The 21,522-nt window shown below is 46.6% G+C and overlaps 1 pseudogene; it reads right to left on the bottom strand.

Moving 5' to 3' along the window:
* Nucleotides 1–7,385: 7,385 nt before the first annotated feature.
* Nucleotides 7,386–21,522, bottom strand: part of LOC135534658 (protein sidekick-2-like) — a 22,762-nt pseudogene continuing 8,625 nt past the window's right edge.

Here is a 21,522-nt window from a genome sequence, read left to right as displayed (position 1 = left end):
ATCCTGTAAACATCTCAGACCTCATCCTGTAAACATCTCAGACCTCATCCTGGCCTTTAGCAGAACAGACTACAGTAAACATCTCAGAACTCATCCAGTAAACATCTCAGACCTCATCCTGGCCTTCAACAGAACAGACTACAGTAAACATCTCAGACCTCATCCTGTAAACATCTCAGACCTCATCCAGTAAACATCTCAGACCTCATCCTGTAAACATCTCAGACCTCATCCTGTAAACATCTCAGACCTCATCCAGTAAACATCTCAGACCTCATCCTGGCCTTTAGCAGAACAGACTACAGTAAACATCTCAGTCCTCATCCTGTAAACATCTCAGACCTCATCCAGTAAACATCTCAGACCTCATCCTGGCCTTTAGCAGAACAGACTACAGTAAACATCTCAGAACTCATCCAGTAAACATCTCAGACCTCATCCTGGCCTTCAGCAGAACAGACTACAGTAAACATCTCAGTCCTCATCCTGTAAACATCGCAGACATCATCCTGTAAACATCGCAGACATCATCCTGTAAACATCTCAGACCTCATCCTGTAAACATCTCAGACCTCATCCAGTAAACATCTCAGACCTCATCCTGGCCTTCAACAGAACAGACTACAGTAAACATCTCAGACCTCATCCTGTAAACATCTCAGACCTCATCCTGTAAACATCTCAGACCTCATCCTGGCCTTTAGCAGAACAGACTACAGTAAACATCTCAGAACTCATCCAGTAAACATCTCAGACCTCATCCTGGCCTTCAACAGAACAGACTACAGTAAACATCTCAGACCTCATCCTGTAAACATCTCAGACCTCATCAGTAAACATCTCAGACCTCATCCTGTAAACATCTCAGACCTCATCCTGTAAACATCTCAGACCTCATCCAGTAAACATCTCAGACCTCATCTGGCCTTTAGCAGAACAGACTACAGTAAACATCTCAGTCCTCATCCTGTAAACATCTCAGACCTCATCCAGTAAACATCTCAGACCTCATCCTGGCCTTTAGCAGAACAGACTACAGTAAACATCTCAGAACTCATCCAGTAAACATCTCAGACCTCATCCTGGCCTTCAGCAGAACAGACTACAGTAAACATCTCAGTCCTCATCCTGTAAACATCGCAGACATCATCCTGTAAACATCGCAGACATCATCCTGTAAACATCTCAGACCTCATCCTGTAAACATCTCAGACCTCATCAGTAAACATCTCAGACCTCATCCTGGCCTTCAACAGAACAGACTACAGTAAACATCTCAGACCTCATCCTGTAAACATCTCAGACCTCATCCAGTAAACATCTCAGACCTCATCCTGTAAACATCTCAGACCTCATCCTGTAAACATCTCAGACCTCATCCAGTAAACATCTCAGACCTCATCCTGGCCTTTGCAGAACAGACTACAGTAAACATGTCAGTCCTCAGTAAACATCTCAGACCTCATCCAGTAAACATCTCAGACCTCATCCTGGCCTTTAGCAGAACAGACTACAGTAAACATCTCAGACCTCATCCAGTAAACATCTCAGACCTCATCCAGTAAACATCTCAGACCTCATCCTGGCCTTTAGCAGAACAGACTACAGTAAACATCTCAGAACTCATCCAGTAAACATCTCAGACCTCATCCTGGCCTTTAGCAGAACAGACTACAGTAAACATCTCAGAACTCATCCAGTAAACATCTCAGACCTCATCCTGGCCTTCAGCAGAACAGACTACAGTAAACATCTCAGACCTCATCCTGTAAACATCTCAGACCTCATCCTGTAAACATCTCAGACCTCATCCTGTAAACATCTCAGACCTCATCCAGTAAACATCTCAGACCTCATCCTGGCCTTCAGCAGAACAGACTACAGTAAACATCTCAGACCTCATCCAGTAAACATCTCAGAAACAGTAAACATCTCAGACCTCATCCAGTAAACATCTCAGACCTCATCCTGGCCTTTAGCAGAACAGACTACAGTAAACATCTCAGTCCTCATCCTGTAAACATCTCAGACCTCATCCAGTAAACATCTCAGACCTCATCCTGGCCTTTAGCAGAACAGACTACAGTAAACATCTCAGAACTCATCCTGTAAACATCTCAGACCTCATCCAGTAAACATCTCAGACCTCATCCAGTAAACATCTCAGACCTCATCCTGGCCTTCAGCAGAACAGACTACAGTAAACATCTCAGTCCTCATCCTGTAAACATCGCAGACATCATCCTGTAAACATCGCAGACATCATCCTGTAAACATCTCAGACCTCATCCTGTAAACATCTCAGACCTCATCCAGTAAACATCTCAGACCTCATCCTGGCCTTCAACAGAACAGACTACAGTAAACATCTCAGACCTCATCCTGTAAACATCTCAGACCTCATCCAGTAAACATCTCAGACCTCATCCTGTAAACATCTCAGACCTCATCCTGTAAACATCTCAGACCTCATCCAGTAAACATCTCAGACCTCATCCTGGCCTTTAGCAGAACAGACTACAGTAAACATGTCAGTCCTCATCCTGTAAACATCTCAGACCTCATCCAGTAAACATCTCAGACCTCATCCTGGCCTTTAGCAGAACAGACTACAGTAAACATCTCAGACCTCATCCAGTAAACATCTCAGACCTCATCCAGTAAACATCTCAGACCTCATCCTGGCCTTTAGCAGAACAGACTACAGTAAACATCTCAGAACTCATCCAGTAAACATCTCAGACCTCATCCTGGCCTTTAGCAGAACAGACTACAGTAAACATCTCAGAACTCATCCAGTAAACATCTCAGACCTCATCCTGGCCTTCAGCAGAACAGACTACAGTAAACATCTCAGACCTCATCCTGTAAACATCTCAGACCTCATCCTGTAAACATCTCAGACCTCACCCTGTAAACATCTCAGACCTCATCCAGTAAACATCTCAGACCTCATCCTGGCCTTCAGCAGAACAGACTACAGTAAACATCTCAGACCTCATCCAGTAAACATCTCAGAACTCATCCAGTAAACATCTCAGACCTCATCCAGTAAACATCTCAGACCTCATCCTGGCCTTTAGCAGAACAGACTACAGTAAACATCTCAGTCCTCATCCTGTAAACATCTCAGACCTCATCCAGTAAACATCTCAGACCTCATCCTGGCCTTTAGCAGAACAGACTACAGTAAACATCTCAGAACTCATCCAGTAAACATCTCAGACCTCATCCTGGCCTTCAGCAGAACAGACTACAGTAAACATCTCAGTCCTCATCCTGTAAACATCGCAGACATCATCCTGTAAACATCGCAGACATCATACTGTAAACATCTCAGACCTCATCCTGTAAACATCTCAGACCTCATCCAGTAAACATCTCAGACCTCATCCTGGCCTTCAACAGAACAGACTACAGTAAACATCTCAGACCTCATCCTGTAAACATCTCAGACCTCATCCAGTAAACATCTCAGACCTCATCCTGTAAACATCTCAGACCTCATCCTGTAAACATCTCAGACCTCATCCTGGCCTTCAGCAGAACAGACTACAGTAAACATCTCAGACCTCATCCAGTAAACATCTCAGAACTCATCCAGTAAACATCTCAGACCTCATCCAGTAAACATCTCAGACCTCATCCTGGCCTTTAGCAGAACAGACTACAGTAAACATCTCAGTCCTCATCCTGTAAACATCTCAGACCTCATCCAGTAAACATCTCAGACCTCATCCTGGCCTTTAGCAGAACAGACTACAGTAAACGTCTCAGAACTCATCCAGTAAACATCTCAGACCTCATCCTGGCCTTCAGCAGAACAGACTACAGTAAACATCTCAGTCCTCATCCTGTAAACATCGCAGACATCATCCTGTAAACATCTCAGTCCTCATCCTGTAAACATCTCAGACCTCATCCTGTAAACATCTCAGACCTCATCCAGTAAACATCTCAGACCTCATCCTGGCCTTCAACAGAACAGACTACAGTAAACATCTCAGACCTCATCCTGTAAACATCTCAGACCTCATCCAGTAAACATCTCAGACCTCATCCTGTAAACATCTCAGACCTCATCCTGTAAACATCTCAGACCTCATCCAGTAAACATCTCAGACCTCATCCTGGCCTTTAGCAGAACAGACTACAGTAAACATCTCAGACCTCATCCAGTAAACATCTCAGACCTCATCCTGGCCTTCAGCAGAACAGACTACAGTAAACATCTCAGACCTCATCCAGTAAACATCTCAGACCTCATCCAGTAAACATCTCAGACCTCATCCTGTAAACATCTCAGACCTCATCCAGTAAACATCTCAGTCCTCATCCTGTAAACATCTCAGACCTCATCCTGGCCTTTAGCAGAACAGACTACAGTAAACATCTCAGTCCTCATCCTGTAAACATCTCAGATCTCATCCAGTAAACATCTCAGACCTCATCCTGGCCTTTAGCAGAACAGACTACAGTAAACATCTCAGAACTCATCCAGTAAACATCTCAGACCTCATCCTGGCCTTCAGCAGAACAGACTACAGTAAACATCTCAGACCTCATCCTGTAAACATCTCAGACCTCATCCAGTAAACATCTCAGACCTCATCCTGTAAACATCTCAGACCTCATCCAGTAAACATCTCAGACCTCATCCTGGCCTTCAGCAGAACAGACTACAGTAAACATCTCAGTCCTCATCCTGTAAACATCTCAGACCTCATCCAGTAAACATCTCAGACCTCATCCTGGCCTTCAGCAGAACAGACTACAGTAAACATCTCAGTCCTCATCCTGTAAACATCGCAGACATCATCCTGTAAACATCTCAGACCTCATCCTGTAAACATCGCAGACATCATCCAGTAAACATCTCAGACCTCATCCTGGCCTTCAACAGAACAGACATTATGGTGGAGAAAATCAATGACCGAACAGATGTTTTTCTGCTTTACTTTATGTTCTTGATGACTGAGGGCCCCTAGAAGGAAAGGGTCAGTTTCCTCGACCTGCAATCCTGAAATAACTTTAGAATATGTGAACAGTGAACACGGTTAGTTACCCCAGTCATTGGCCATGAAAAGCAACCCACAGGCTCTGGCTCTATCTGTCTATTCATTGAGTTCAGACTTAATCAACAGTGAGAGGTCTTCCATGAGGATAATCTTTAAAGGGTTTTGTGTCCGTTGATCAGTCTGCCTTACCCCCTCTCCTTCCTTCTCTCTCCTCCTGCCTTACCCCCTCTCCTTCCTCCTCTCTCCCCTGCCTTACCTCCCTCTCCTCCTCCTCTCTGCCCCTGCATTACCACCCTTCCCCGCCTCTCTGCCCCTGCCTTAACCCCTCTCATTCCTCCTCTCTCCCCCTGCCTTACCCCCTCCTTCCTCCCTCTCTCACTGCACAACCCCTCTTCCCCCTCCTCTCTCCCCCTGCCTTACAACAGAACAGAACCCATGATGGAGCAGATGCTGAATGTATAATTGGTTCATCAGACTGTATAACAGCTAATCCATCACTCCATCCATCCTGTGGTTGTTATTGTCTGAAGATAAAGAGGCATGTTTCAACTGCAGTTGATCTCCGGAATAATCTTCTTCCTAATCAATAAGTATGCACTGAGCATGTGAGCTTTAATCTCAGCCATGACCCTCAGAATGAGAGCTATTATCTCAGCCATGACCCTCAGAATGAGAGCTATTATCTCAGCCATGACCCTCAGAATGAGAGCCTCAGTCATGACCCTCAGAATGAGAGCCTCAGCCATGACCCTCAGAATGAGAGCCTCAGCCATGACCCTCAGAATGAGAGCCTCAGCCATGACCCTCAGAATGAGAGCCTCAGCCATGACCCTCAGAATGAGAACCTCAGCCATGACCCTCAGAATGAGAACCTCAGCCATGACCCTCAGAATGAGAGCCTCAGCCATGACCCTCAGAATGAGAGCCTCAGCCATGACCCTCAGAATGAGAGCCTCAGCCATGACCCTCAGAATGAGAACCTCAGCCATGACCCTCAGAATGAGAACCTCAGCCATGACCCTCAGAATGAGAGCTATTATCTCAGCCATGACCCCTCAAAATGAGAGCTATTATCTCAGCCATGACCCTCAGAATGAGAGCCTCAGCCATGACCCTCAGAATGAGAACCTCAGCCATGACCCTCAGAATGAGAACCTCAGCCATGACCCTCAGAATGAGAGCCTCAGCCATGACCCTCAGAATGAGAACCTCAGCCATGACCCTCAGAATGAGAGCCTCAGCCATGACCCTCAGAATGAGAGCCTCAGCCATGACCCTCAGAATGAGAACCTCAGCCATGACCCTCAGAATGAGAACCTCAGCCATGACCCTCAGAATGAGAACCTCAGCCATGACCCTCAGAATGAGAGCCTCAGCCATGACCCTCAGAATGAGAGCCTCAGCCATGACCCTCAGAATGAGAGCCTCAGCCATGACCCTCAGAATGAGAGCCTCAGCCATGACCCTCAGAATGAGAGCCTCAGCCATGACCCTCAGAATGAGAGCCTCAGCCATGACCCTCAGAATGAGAACCTCAGCCATGACCCTCAGAATGATAACCTCAGCCATGACCCTCAGAATGAGAGCCTCAGCCATGACCCTCAGAATGAGAACCTCAGCCATGACCCTCAGAATGAGAGCCTCAGCCATGACCCTCAGAATGAGAGCCTCAGCCATGACCCTCAGAATGAGAACCTCAGCCATGACCCTCAGAATGATAACCTCAGCCATGACCCTCAGAATGAGAACCTCAGCCATGACCCTCAGAATGAGAACCTCAGCCATGACCCTCAGAATGAGAGCCTCAGCCATGACCCTCAGAATGAGAACCTCAGCCATGACCCTCAGAATGAGAACCTCAGCCATGACCCTCAGAATGAGAGCCTCAGCCATGACCCTCAGAATGAGAACCTCAGCCATGACCCTCAGAATGAGAACCTCAGCCATGACCCTCAGAATGAGAGCCTCAGCCATGACCCTCAGAATGAGAGCCTCAGCCATGACCCTCAGAATGAGAGCCTCAGCCATGACCCTCAGAATGAGAACCTCAGCCATGACCCTCAGAATGAGAACCTCAGCCATGACCCTCAGAATGAGAGCCTCAGCCATGACCCTCAGAATGAGAGCCTCAGCCATGACCCTCAGAATGAGAACCTCAGCCATGACCCTCAGAATGAGAGCCTCAGCCATGACCCTCAGAATGAGAGCCTCAGCCATGACCCTCAGAATGAGAGCCTCAGCCATGACCCTCAGAATGAGAGCCTCAGCCATGACCCTCAGAATGAGAGCCTCAGCCATGACCCTCAGAATAGATGGTTTATTGTGAAACATGGGGCCGTTTGGTAGCCTAGTGGTTAGAGTGTTGGACTAGTAACTGAAAGGTTGCAAGATCAAATCCCTGAGCTGACAAGGTAAAAATCTGTCGTTCTGTCCCTGAACAAGGCAGTTAACCCACTGTTCCATCATTGTAAATACGAATTTGTTCTTAACATGACCCTCAGAATAGATGGTTTACTGTGAAACATGATGTCATGCAGAAATCGTGTGTGTGTGTGCTCACGCATGTGTGTGTTACTGACCGTGTGTAGATACCGTTCTTGCGGCAGAAGGAGTTCTTGACTGACAGGCGTCTGTTGTTGAGTTCCAGGGCGGGGAAGCGGCCCTCGTCCAGCCTGACCATCTCCCCATGGGACAGGGGCAGGGAGGTGCTGTTACTGTGGCTCCCTAGGTGGGGGTAAGAGGACACTGGGAGAAGGTTAGTCCATTGTAGGGGCAGGGCACACACACAAGCTCAATGCCTTCTATGCTCGCTTCAAGGAAAGCAACACTGAACCATGCATGGGAGCAAACGCTGTTCCAGATGACTGTGTGATCACGCTCTCAATAGCCGATGAGAGTAAAACCTTTTAACAGGTTAACATTCACAAGGCTGCAGGGCCAGACGGATTACCAGGACACATACTCAGAGCGCTGACCAACTGGCAAGTATCTTCACTGACCTTTTCCACCTCTCCTGACCCAGTCTATAATACATACATGTTTCAAGCAGACCACCATAGTCCCTGTGCCCAGAAGGACTACATGACCATCGCCCCAGAGCACTCACATCGGTAGCGCTGCAATGTGTTTTGAAAGGCTGGTCATGGCTCACATCAACAACATCAATGATTTAGCACTAAGGTTAATCAGCAGTCTCACTATAAAACCTTTAGTGTTAGAGACTCTACTGAGGTGCCAGGCCCTGATCCAACAAAACCATGTTTTGACTGACCCACAGGCCCAAATATATACCCTCATATACAGTATAAATCAATCAAATTCAATCAAATGCATTTATTAGGCCCTTCTAACATTAGCTGATGTCACAAAGTGCTGTACAGAAACCCAGCCTAAAACCCCAAACAGCAAGCAATGCAGGTGTAGAAGCAGAGTGGCTAGGAAAAACTCCCTAGAAAGGCAGGAACCTAGGAAGAAACCTAGAGAGGAACCAGGCTATGAGGGTGGCCAGTCCTCTTCTGGCTGTGTTGGGGGAGATTATAACAGAACATGGCCAAGATGTTCAAATGTTCATAGATGACCAGCATGGTCAAATAATAATAATCACAGTGGTTGTCGAGGGTGCAACAGGTCAGAACATCAGGAGTAAATGTCAGTTGGCTTTTCATAGCCGATCACTCAGAGTATTTCTACCGCTGAAGAGAGTTGAAAACAGCAGGTCTGGGACAGGTAGCACGTCCAGTGAACAGGTCAGGGTTCCCTAGCCGCCGGCAGAACAGTTGTGGTGTAGAGGCAGGGTTTAGGGGGCAGTGACTTCTCCTCTCTGTTCCTCCTGACTGGTTAGTATGACTCACCATGCTGGTGCCTGGTCCTGGTGGTGAGTTTGGACCACAGTAAAACAAACAACTTGTCAGTGGTACAAAACGTCTGTGTTGCCAGGGGTGGCTGGGGGGTAGCTGGGGGTGCAGGCTCTAAAGGGGCTCTTTGTGTCTCAGACAAACACTGTCATTGTCTCTCCTGGACCAGCCAAAGCCCTGTTGACTGACCCTTGACCCCTACAGGACCCCTAGACACTGCAGGACCACTCTCAACACCACACTAAACACTAACGGGGTGTTAAAAGGTAATGATGTGAGATCACGGCAGGCTTGACCTCTCTTCCACTCCTTCCTCTCTCCTGTTTCTCTCCACCTCTCTTCCTCTCCTCTCCTGTTTCTCTCCCACTCTCTTCCTCTCCTTCCTCTCTCCTGTTTCTCTCCACCCTCTCTTCCTCTCCTTCCTCTCTCCTGTTTCTCTCCACCTCTCTTCCTCTCCTTCCTCTCTCCTGTTTCTCTCCACCCTCTCTTCCTCTCCTTCCCCTCTCCTGTTTCTCTCCACCTCTCTTCCTCTCCTTCCTCTCTCCTGTTTCTCTCCACCTCTCTTCCACTCCTTCCTCTCTCCTGTTTCTCTCCACCTCTGTTCCACTCCTTCCCTCTCTCCTGTTTCTCTCCACCTCTCTTCCTCTCTCCTGTTTCTCTCCACCTCTCTTCCTCTCTCCTGTTTCTCTCCACCTCTCTTCCACTCCTTCCTCTCTCCTGTTTCTCTCCACCTCTCTTCCTCTCCTTCCTCTCTCCTGTTTCTCTCCACCTCTCTTCCTCTCCTTCCTCTCTCCTGTTTCTCTCCACCTCTCTTCCTCTCCTTCCTCTCTCCTGTTTCTCTCCACCTCTGTTCCTCTCCTTCCTCTCTCCTGTTTCTCTCCACCTCTCTTCCTCTCCTTCCTCTCTCCTGTTTCTCTCCACCTCTCTTCCTCTCTCCTGTTTCTCTCCACCTCTCTTCCACTCCTTCCTCTCTCCTGTTTCTCTCCACCTCTCTTCCTCTCCTTCCTCTCTCCTGTTTCTCTCCACCTCTGTTCCACTCCTTCCTCTCTCCTGTTTCTCTCCACCTCTCTTCCTCTCCTTCCTCTCTCCTGTTTCTCTCCACCTCTCTTCCTCTCCTTCCTCTCTCCTGTTTCTCTCCACCTCTGTTCCTCTCCTTCCTCTCTCCTGTTTCTCTCCACCTCTGTTCCACTCCTTCCTCTCTCCTGTTTCTCTCCACCTCTCTTCCTCTCCTTCCTCTCTCCTGTTTCTCTCCACCTCTCTTCCTCTCCTTCCTCTCTCCTGTTTCTCTCCACCTCTGTTCCTCTCCTTCCTCTCTCCTGTTTCTCTCCACCTCTGTTCCACTCCTTCCTCTCTCCTGTTTCTCTCCACCTCTGTTCCTCTCCTTCCTCTCTCCTGTTTCTCTCCACCTCTCTTCCTCTCCTTCCTCTCTCCTGTTCCTCTCCTTCCTCTCTCCTGTTTCTCTCCCACCTCTCTTCCTCTCCTTCCTCTCTCCTGTTTCTCTCCACCTCTCTTCCTCTCTCCTGTTTCTCTCACCTCTCTTCCTCTCCTTCCTCTCTCCTGTTTCTCTCCACCTCTGTTCCTCCCCTTCCTCTCTCCTGTTTCTCTCCACCTCTCTTCCTCTCCTTCTTCTCTCCTGTTTCTCTCCACCTCTCTTCCTCTCCTTCCTCTCTCCTGTTCCTCTCCTTCCTCTCTCCTGTTTCTCTCCACCTCTCTTCCTCTCCTTCCTCTCTCCTGTTTCTCTCCACCTCTGTTCCTCTCCTTCCTCTATCCTGTTTCTCTCCACCTCTCTTCCTCTCCTTCCTCTCTCCTGTTTCTCTCCACCTCTCTTCCTCTCCTTCCTCTCTCCTGTTTCTCTCCACCTCTCTTCCTCTCCTTCTCTCTCCTGTTTCTCTCCACTCTCTTTCTCTCCATCCCTGTGAGTTCTAACAGGTCATTATCCAGTGATTATTTTACTGGATTTGGCCATCAGTGCAGAGGAGGAGCAGCGACAGTCAACCCGTGATGCCAGAGTCCAACAGTGATGTAACCTGGGATGACTCAGCAGAGCGTCAGTCTGGCAATGTGGGGTCAGGGACAGAAGTCACACACAGTGTACTGACTGGATGACTATTGGCTTAAACATCAGAACAAACCCTGGACACTCACACTGACAGATCGATACCCATTCTTTCTAAACAGGGAACAATAATGACCTCTCGTCTCTCATTCTCCTGTCTACCTGTGCTTATGTAAGGCACTTTGTGACAACTGTTACTGTTAAATGGGCTAGAACTGAATTTGATAGTGCTTTTAGCTTGGTCTTCTATTACAATGGTCATGCAGTATTTTTACTATTGTATAAATAGTTTTCAGATGTTCCAATCACAACTGATGACTCTGGGCTATTCTCCTTACGGGCCAGCTTCTCAGACACAGATTAAAACTAGTCCTGGGCTGAAAGATCAATGGTGAATCTCCATCAAAACATGTTTTGTTGTTGTCCAGAACTAGTCTTAATCTGTGTCCGGAAACCACCCTCAAAAGTATCAATAACTTGGGAATGGAATGTTGGGATTGGAATGTTGGGAATGGAATGTTGGGAATTGAATATTGGGAATGGGATTGTTGAGAATGGAATATTGGGAATGGAATGTTGGGAATGGAATGTTGGGAATGGAATGTTGAGAATGGTATGTTGAGAATGGAATGTTGAGAATGGAATATTGGGAATGGAATGTTGGGAATTGAATATTGGGAATGGGAATGTTGAGAATGGAATATTGGGAATGGAATGGGAATGGGAATGTTGAGAATGGAATATTGGGAATGGAATGTTGGGAATGGAATGTTGGGAATGGAATGTTGAGAATGGAATGTTGAGAATGGAATATTGGGAATGGAATGTTGGGAATGTTGGGAATGGAATGTTGAGAATTGAATATTGGGAATGGGAATGTTGGGAATGGAATGTTGAGAATTGAATATTGGGAATGGATTATTAGGAATGGAATATTGGGAAAGGAACAAAGAGTTGAAAGAAACACGAATCAGAGAGGACAGTTATATATGGAGCAATTCTCTGTGTTGTCTACCTGAGTCAGCCTTCTTGGTGTACTTCTTACTCTGGCCCCTGATGATGAGGATGAAGACGAGGAGGAGGATGAAGATTAGGCCCACCAGAGCGATGACCACCAGGAACCACCACTCTTCATAGAAGGGAGACACTTTCTGGGCTGGAGATGAGAGTCACAAGAGAGCTAGATAACAGATTTCTGTACATAGAGGAAGAACAAGTCACGAACTAAACCTATACTGTATGGGCTGGCTTCCCGGATCTAGATGAAGACAAGTACAGAGTTAAAATGTAAGTCAAATAGAAATTCCACTGGTTAAAATAGTTTTTGTCCTGGAATAGGCTCAATCAGGTCTGGGAAAGGCATCCATATGTATGTTGTAATATTCAGACATATATTATAACTGAACAAGCATAACTAACCAGAGATAGAGGGTGAAGGAGCACTGGGGGAGCCATAGCCGTAGTCGTTGACCCCAATGACCCGGAAGTCATAAGTAACCCCATCTCTCAGCATGTCCAGGTTCAGTGTGTATGATGTCACTTCCTTTGGAATGTCTTTGATGAGGATATCCCACAGTCCTTCATCTAGAGGGGAGCAGGAAATACAGAGTGTTTGATTGAGCATGCCTGGAGTCCCAGATGGGTGGGTTTTGCACTTTCACACTATTCCAACTGGTTCCATTGGTTCCATTGGTTCCACTGGTTCCATTGGTTCCACTGGTTCCATTGGTTCCATTGGTTCCACTGGTTCCATTGGTTCCATTGGTTCCATTTGTTCAGTTGCACCATACAAGCCTACAGTCTAATATCTAACATCCCTGGACTCACCAGAGGGCCTGGCCTCAATGACGTAGCGTGTAATGGGAGCTCGGCCTGGGTCTCCACTGGTCCAGTGTAGGGTGAGGGCCGTGCCGTACCCGGGAGATAAAGGGTTCACCTGGAGGGCCTGGGGCTCCTAGAGGGGTGGGGTGGGGAGAGGAGGGGAGGAGGGGAGGGGAGGGGTGGGAGAGGAGGGGAGAGGATGGGAGGGGTGGGGAGAGGAGGGGGAGATGATGGGGGAGGGGTGGGGGAGAGGAGGAGAGAATGGGGAGGGGTGGGGGAGGGAGGGGAGGGGGTGGGGGAGGAGGGGAGAGGATGGGAGGGGTGGGGAGAGGATGGGGAGGAGGGGAGAAAGGGGGAGAGGAGGGGGTGGAGTGGGGGGAGGGGAGGGGAGAGGATGGGAGGGGGTGGGGGAGAGGAGGGGGGAGAGGATGGGGGGGGGTGGGGAGAGGAGGGGAGAGAATGGGAGGGGGTGGGGGAGAGGAGGGGAGGGGTGGGGAGAGGGAGAGGATGGGAGGGTTGGGGAGAGGATGGGAGGAGGGGAGAAAGGGGGAGAGGATGGGAGGGGTGGGGAGAGGAGGGGGAGAGGGATGGGAGGGGTGGGGAGAGGAGGACAGGGGAGAGGAGGGTGGAGTGGGGGGGAGAGGAGGGGAGGGGTGGGGAGAGGAGGGGAGAGGATGGGAGGGGTGGGGAGAGGAGGGGAGAGGATGGGAGGGGTGGGGGAGAGGAGGACAGGAGGGGGGGGGAGAGGAAAGGAGAGAAGAGGAGAGGAGAGGAGGGAAGGAGGGGGAGTGGGGAGTGGAGGGGTGGAGTGGAGAGGGGGGAGGAGGGGGAGTGGGGAGATGAGGGGAGATGAGGGGAACAGGACAGGTATGTACATTCTGTAATATGACAAACAGAGTATTGACAAAGCCAGCAGTAGGGAGAAAACCTTTTAAAACTTTTTTAAACAGAGGTACTAGCTGAAATTGTCCAATAAGAACACAGACCTTCATTTTCTGTTGCAAAACATCTCGCTACAGTGTTCCCTACTGAACACGACCTATGACCAGTCAGGCTACCTTCTCCTGGTCCAGTAGTGATGTTAGCTGGACCAGAGATACTGTTACATACCTTCTCCTGGTCCGTAGTGATGTTAGCTGGACCAGAGATACTGTTACATACCTTCTCCTGGTCCGGTAGTGATGTTAGCGGGACCAGAGATACTGTTACATACCTTCTCCTGGTCCAGTAGTGATGTTAGCTGGACCAGAGATACTGTTACATACCTTCTCCTGGTCCAGTAGTGATGTTAGCTGGACCAGAGATACTGTTACATACCTTCTCCTGGTCCAGTAGTGATGTTAGCTGGACCAGAGATACTGTTACATACCTTCTCCTGGTCCAGTAGTGATGTTAGCTGGACCAGAGATACTGTTACATACCTTCTCCTGGTCCAGTAGTGATGTTAGCTGGACCAGAGATACTGTTACATACCTTCTCCTGGTCCGGTAGTGATGTTAGCTGGACCAGAGATACTGTTACATACCTTCTCCTGGTCCGGTAGTGATGTTAGCTGGACCAGAGATACTGTTACATACCTTCTCCTGGTCCGGTAGTGATGTTAGCTGGACCAGAGATACTGTGTTTACATACCTTCTCCTGGTCCGGTAGTGATGTTAGCGGGACCAGAGATACTGTGTTTACATACCTTCTCCTGGTCCAGTAGTGATGTTAGCTGGACCAGAGATACTGTTACATACCTTATCCTGGTCCGGTAGTGATATTAACTGGACCAGAGATACTGTTACATACCTTCTCCAGGTCCGGTAGTGATGTTAGCTGGACCAGAGATAGTTACATACCTTCTCCTGGTCCAGTAGTGATGTTAGCTGGACCAGAGATACTGTTACATACCTTCTCCTGGTCCAGTAGTGATGTTAGCTGGACCAGAGATACTGTTACATACCTTCTCCAGGTCCGGTAGTGATGTTAGCTGGACCAGAGATAGTTACATACCTTCTCCTGGTCCAGTAGTGATGTTAGCTGGACCAGAGATACTGTTACATACCTTCTCCTGGTCCAGTAGTGATGTTAGCTGGACCAGAGATACTGTTACATACCTTCTCCTGGTCCGGTAGTGATATTAACTGGACCAGAGATACTGTTACATACCTTCTCCTGGTCCAGTAGTGATGTTAGCTGGACCAGAGATAGTTACATACCTTCTCCTGGTAGCTGGACCAGAGATATTGTTACATACCTTCTCCAGGTCCGGTAGTGATGTTAACTGGACCAGAGATACCTTGTTTACATACCTTCTCCTGGTCCAGTAGTGATGTTAGCTGGACCAGAGATACTGTTACATACCTTCTCCTGGTCCAGTAGTGATGTTAGCTGGACCAGAGATACTGTTACATTCCTTCTCCTGGTCCGGTAGTGATATTAACTGGACCAGAGATACTGTTACATACCTTCTCCTGGTCCAGTAGTGATGTTAGCTGGACCAGAGATAGTTACATACCTTCTCCTGGTAGCTGGACCAGAGATATTGTTACATACCTTCTCCAGGTCCGGTAGTGATGTTAACTGGACCAGAGATACCTTGTTTACATACCTTCTCCTGGTCCAGTAGTGATGTTAGCTGGACCAGAGATACTGTGTTTACATACCTTCTCCTGGTCCGGTAGTGATGTTAGCTGGACCAGAGATACTGTGTTTACATACCTTCTCCTGGTCCAGTAGTGATGTTAGCTGGACCAGAGATACAGTGTTACATACATTCTCCAGGTCCGGTAGTGATGTTAACTGGACCAGAGATATTGTTACATACCTTCTCCTGGTCCAGTAGTGATGTTAGCTGGACCAGAGATACTGTTACATACCTTCTCCTGGTCCAGTAGTGATGTTAACTGGACCAGAGATATTGTTACATACCTTCTCCTGGTCCAGTAGTGATGTTAGCTGGACCAGAGATACTGTTACATACCTTCTCCAGGTCCGGTAGTGATGTTAGCTGGACCAGAGATACTGTTACATACCTTCTCCTGGTCCGGTAGTGATGTTAGCTGGACCAGAGATACTGTGTTTACATACCTTCTCCTGGTCCGGTAGTGATGTTAGCTGGACCAGAGATACTGTGTTTACATACCTTCTCCTGGTCCAGTAGTGATGTTAGCTGGACCAGAGATACTGTGTTTACATACCTTCTCCTGGTCCAGTAGTGATGTTAGCTGGACCAGAGATACTGTGTTTACATACCTTCTCCTGGTCCAGTAGTGATGTTAGCTGGACCAGAGATACTGTGTTTCATACCTTCTCCAGGTCCGGTAGTGATGTTAGCCTCCACCTCCGGCCCGTAGGTGAGGGTCTTGGCCCGGATCCTGAAGTTATAGGTCACCCCGTCAGCCAGGTCCTTAATCTTCATCCACAGGGGGGTGCTGCCCTTCACGTCCACTGTGACTATCTTACTAACACCTGGAGTGGAGTAGAGAGGAGACAGAGAGGAGTCAGTATAGAGATACAGGCTGGAGATACTGGAGGCTAGAAGCTACACCACATCCCTACTGACAGTTCATGGTAGCATCTTTCCACATCCATACTGACAGTTCATGGTAGCATCTTTCCACCTCCCTACTGACAGTTCATGGTAGCATCTTTCCACCTCTCTACTGACAGTTCATGGTAGCATCTTTCCACCTCCCTACTGACAGTTCATGGTAGCACCTTTCCACATCCATACTGACAGTTCATGGTAGCATCTTTCCACCTCCCTACTGACAGTTCATGGTAGCATCTTTCCACCTCCATACTGACAGTTCATGGTAGCACCTTTCCACCTTCATACTGACAGTTCATGGTAGCACCTTTCCACATCTATACTGACAGTTCATGGTAGCATCTTTCCACCTCCATACTGACAGTTTATGATAGCATCTTTCCACCTCCCTACTGACAGTTCATGGTAGCACCTTTCCACCTCTCTACTGACAGTTCATGGTAGCATCTTTCCACCTCTCTACTGACAGTTCATGGTAGCATCTTTCCACATCCATACTGACAGTTCATGGTAGCATCTTTCCACCTCCCTACTGACAGTTCATGGTAGCATCTTTCCACCTCCCTACTGACAGTTCATGGTAGCATCTTTCCATCTCCCTACTGACAGTTCATGGTAGCATCTTTCCACATCCATACTGACAGATCATGGTAGCATCCTTCCACCTCCCTACTGACAGTTCATGGTATATAAGCATAAGTGTCCCCTCCAGATAAACAGATGTGACCTATCACTGCACCCCTCCAGATAGAGAGACATGTTCCTCCACCATCCCAGACCCTCTTTCCCTCCCACATGGCTGACTGTTCTAGGGCCAGATAGAAGCCATTAGTGGCCAACAGGCCAGGGACCACAGAGGTTCTCTACCTCCCATTCCCAAACCCCCACCTCTGTCTGTTCCTAATTACTACGGAATCTGGAGACCCAACCACACATACCAGCTATTAGCTGGGTTTTCTCTCAACAGGAGAGAGAGGAGGTTGTAAACAAGCTGCCTGCATGTGGCCCCAGGCCCAGCCTAGAACTACCCAGCTGTAACAGATTAGGACACCAATCTAAGACCCTGGCGGCGGTGATGCTAGCCTGTGACTGTAAATCATCTCACGGACTGATAGTAAACTATCCAGCTATCTGGGTAGTTTAAAGGCCTAACAAGGTAACTAACAGCCTACCAGGCTCCAGAGGTTCTTTGCGTCCAGGGGTGTGTGTGTGTGTGTGTGTGTGTGTGTGTGTGTGTGTTTTGTGTGTGTGTGTGTGTGTGTTGTGTGTGTGTGTGTGTGTGTGTATGTGTGTGTGTGTGTGTGTGTGTGTGTGTGTCTGTTTGTCTGTGTGTGCATGTTTGCATGCGTGTGTGTGTGTGTGTGTGTGTGTGTGTGCATAAGTTCATGTGTGTGTGTGTGTTTTCTCACTATCAACACTGTGTGTGTGTGTTTGTGTCTCACCATCCATGAGTCTGTGTGTGTGCGCGTGTGTGTGCGCATGCGTTCATTTGTGTGTGTGTGTGTGTCTCACCATCAACAGGTGTGCAGGGCTCGTAGACCAGGCGGTAGCCCTCGATGATGCCGTTGGCCTGGCCTGGCTCTCCCCACGACATGTTGACTGACGTGGTGGTCAGCTCACTGAAGTGGAGGAAGCTGGGTCTGCTGGGGGCTGGAGAGGAGGAAGAGGGGGAGGGAGGGGGAAGGAGGGAGAGGGAGGAGAGAGGGGCGAGATAGAGAGGGAAAGAGGGAAACAGGAGAGGGAGAGGAGAGGGAGAGAGAGAGCCATGGTTAGGGAAGGAGGGAGAGGGAGGAGAGAGGGGGAGATAAAGAGGGAAACAGGAGAGGGAGGAGAGAGGAGAGGGAGAGAGAGCCATGGTTAGGGAAGGAGGGAGAGGGAGGAGAGAGAGGGGGAGATAAAGAGGGAAACAGGAGAGGGAGAGGAGAGGGAGGAGAGGGGAGAGGGAGCGAGAGATCCACGGTTAGGGAAGGAGGGAGAGGAGGAGAGAGGGGGAGATAAAGAGGGAAACAGGAGAGGGAGAGGAGAGGGAGAGAGAGCCACGGTTAGGGAAGGACACTTAGGCTGGCGCACCAGGTCCTGTCAGGTCCTAGATCACATGACAACTCCCTCCATCCGGGATATGCTGTTGTACAAATCCAACACACTACTGAAAGCCTTACCTGGAAAGCCACTATGTGATTGAGTTTAGTCCATATCCTGGCAGTCTGCTTCATTCATCAAAGTCATTATACTGAAGCAATACTAGTATTATTCTTGAGGACTGGGACAAATACAATCATCCATTCATCCCCTGACCTTCTGGAAGTCATGTGAGAATTCTGCATTAAATTGCCAAGGCTTTTGGGTTGGCTCCTCTCCCAGTTACCCTGCAGAGCAGAGAGGAGCGGGGAGCCAGAGTATTCTGTGGTCTCCTCAGTACTTCATCCCCTCTGCCTCTCTCTGCAATGTCACAGTCCTTCAAGAGGCCGGGTGACCAGCCTGGCTGCGGGAAACACCAGAGGAATTCATTCTGTAAACTGACTCCCCTCCAGAACCCGCAGAGGAGGTTTTAGTGTGTTAGTCTGCAGGGGAGTGACTGACTGAACACAGGCCTCTTTGTGTGTGTCAGTAGTGTGGCAGGACGTGGGTCAGAACAACCCAATCCCCATCACTCTACAGTACCGGGGTTGAATGGCGAGAACACGGTAACTGAGATTTACCGAGGGCTAAAATCAAATCAAATCAAATGTTATTTGTGAATAATTTTGCACGCCCAATTATTCAGTTTTTGATTTGTTAAAAAAGCTTGAAATATCCAATAAATGTCGTTCCACTTCATGATTGTGTCCCACTTGTTGTTGATTCTTCACAAAAAAAATACAGTTTTATATCTTTATGTTTGAAGCCTGAAATGTGGCAAAAGGTCGCAAAGTTCAAGGGGGCCGAAAACTTTCGCAAGGCACTGTAGATGGCCTAGCCTATGTCTTTCAGGAAATACATTTAGCCTGATATTTAGCTAATGAATGATGGGTGATGCATCATGAGCTTCTAACTTATAGCCTCGGTGTCTTGCGCAAAACGCACACACCTGTGCTCCACTGGCCTCTCCTTAAAAACACTCCTTACTGTAGCTCTTGGAGTCCCATGCAGGAAAAACTAGACTAGCTTGCTGGGCATCATTTTGCAGCATTTCTTATACCAACAGACTAAAATAAGAGGGACGCAAAACTCTTGCAGCCAGTAGAACTCACTGGTAGTCAGAAAGAATAACAGCCAATAGAACTAACTGGTAGTCTGAAAGAAGAACAGCCAATAGAACTAACTGGTAGTCTGAAAGAATAACAGCCAGTAGAACTCACTGGTAGTCTGAAAGAAGAACAGCCAGTAGAACTCACTGGTAGTCTGAAAGAAGAACAGCCAGTAGAACTCACTGGTAGTCTGAAAGAATAACAGCCAGTAGAACTCACTGGTAGTCTAAAAGAAGAGTGAGCCAGTAGAACTGGCGGTAGGCTGTAGTAGTTATTTATTCAGACCCATAACCAACCATTCATTCTTGGTGAAGAGAAATGAAAGCCCTCTGCATCTCATTCTAGTCCTGCATTATTCAAGGATGTGATTAGAATGATGAAGATAAGGACCATGAAACGTGTTTTATTTAACTGTTGAAACGAGAGAGAGAAAGAGGAGGAAGGCTAATAACATCAGGGGAAATATTATGAAAGGTATATAACAGCCTACTAATTATACAAATAGGCCCTATTATATTTAACATTTAAAATCTAATTTGCTCGCCTATACTTGGAACTTTGTAGTCTGCATGTTCTGCACCAGAACCACATGTTCTCTCCCTGCTTTATCTTGGTTGAACGAAGCACGTAATTCCAGTCTATATAATACAGTATAATACATTACAGTACAGTAATACAGTATAATACAATGCAGTACAGTAATACAGTATAATACAATGCAGTGTTTTATTTAATATAGTATAATACAGTACAGTAATACAGTATAATACAATACAGTACAGTAATACAGTATAATACAATGCAGTACAGTAATACAGTATATTACAATACAGTACAGTAATACAGTATAATACAATACAGTACAGTAATACAGTATAATACAATACAGTACAGTAATACAGTATATTACAATACAGTACAGTAATACAGTATATTACAATACAGTACAGTAATACAGTATATTACAATGCAGTACAGTAATACAGTATAATACAATACAGTAATACAGTATAATACAATGAAGTACAGTAATATAATATAATATAATACAGTACAGTAATACAGTATAATACAATGCAGTACAGTAATACAGTATAATACAATACAGTAATGCAGTATAATACAATGCAGTACAGTAATATAGTATAATACAGTACAGTAATACAGTATAATACAATGCAGTACAGTAATATAGTATAATACAGTACAGTAATACAGTATAATACAATACAGTACAGTAATACAGTATAATACAATGCAGTACAGTAATACAGTATAATACAATACAGTACAGTAATACAGTATAATACAATGCAGTACAGTAATACAGTATAATGCAATGCAGTACAGTAATACAGTATAAGACAATACAGTAATACATTATAATACAATGCAGTACAGTAATATAGTATAATACAGTACAGTAATACAGTATAATACAATGCAGTACAGTAATACAGTATAATACAATGCAGTACAGTAATATAGTATAATACAGCACAGTAATACAGTATAATACAAAGCAGTACAGTAATACATTATAATACAATGCAGTACAGTAATATAGTATAATACAGTACAGTAATACAGTATAATACAATGCAGTACAGTAATACAGTATAATACAATGCAGTACAGTAATACAGTATAATACAATGCAGTACAGTAATACAGTATAATACAATACAGTAATACAGTATAATACAATGCAGTACAGTAATATAGTATAATACAGTACAGTAATACAGTATAATACAATACAGTACAGTAACACAGTATAATACAATGCAGTACAGTAATACAGTATAATACAATGCAGTACAGTAATACAGTATAATACAATGCAGTACAGTAATACAGTATAATACAATGCAGTACAGTAATACAGTATAATACAATGCAGTACAGTAATATAGCATAATACAATACAGTAATACAGTATAATACAATGCAGTACAGAAATACAGTATAATACAATGCAGTACAGTAATATAGCATAATACAATACAGT

This window comes from Oncorhynchus masou, unplaced genomic scaffold, assembly GCF_036934945.1.
Source record: "Oncorhynchus masou masou isolate Uvic2021 unplaced genomic scaffold, UVic_Omas_1.1 unplaced_scaffold_3756, whole genome shotgun sequence".
Taxonomy (NCBI): domain Eukaryota; kingdom Metazoa; phylum Chordata; class Actinopteri; order Salmoniformes; family Salmonidae; genus Oncorhynchus; species Oncorhynchus masou.
This window is presented reverse-complemented; position numbering and strand designations above follow the sequence as displayed.